Genomic DNA, 567 nt, shown 5'->3' with positions numbered 1-567 from the left:
TGTGAGTTACAAGGTCTTATTAAACAGCTAGCAAGGAATTGTGATGATTAATTCTGTTCAGGACAGATCTAAATTCATGGATTAGATGGAGCTCTGATTTAGGAAGAGGACTCCTGAAAGTCTAAGACTGGATTCTCTGTTCAGCATCTGAATCTGATCAATACTCAACACAGACTTCTCTTTTTCAATCATCTAGAAGTAAATATTTGAAAAATAATATTTTATTAAATTTGTGGTGAAAATTTACACATCTAGTTAGGTTCTTATTTGACAATTTCCACACAATGTTGCAATGTGCAATGACATTAGTTATATTTATCACAATTTGTCAACATTCTCTTTGTGTTCAATTTGTTCCCTTTCTAGTACTCTAGTTTCCTGCCCCCTTAACTTCTCATCTTTGCTTTTGAGTAATTGTTGATCTTCTGGACTATAGTGATGGTTTTTAAATAGGACACTGATCTTATGGATAATATCCTTTATTTGGTGTGCTACTCTGCTATTTCGCTAAAAGGGGATCTCAAGAGGTAGGCTCGGTTCTAGGTTTAAAGAGTGTCTCAGAACAAT

Source organism: Orycteropus afer, unplaced genomic scaffold (genome assembly GCF_000298275.1).
Source record: "Orycteropus afer afer isolate SDZICR_OR568_19922 unplaced genomic scaffold, OryAfe1.0 scaffold00294, whole genome shotgun sequence".
NCBI lineage: Eukaryota > Metazoa > Chordata > Mammalia > Tubulidentata > Orycteropodidae > Orycteropus > Orycteropus afer.
The sequence above is the reverse complement of the archived record's forward strand: the minus strand, read 5'-3'. Positions refer to the sequence as shown.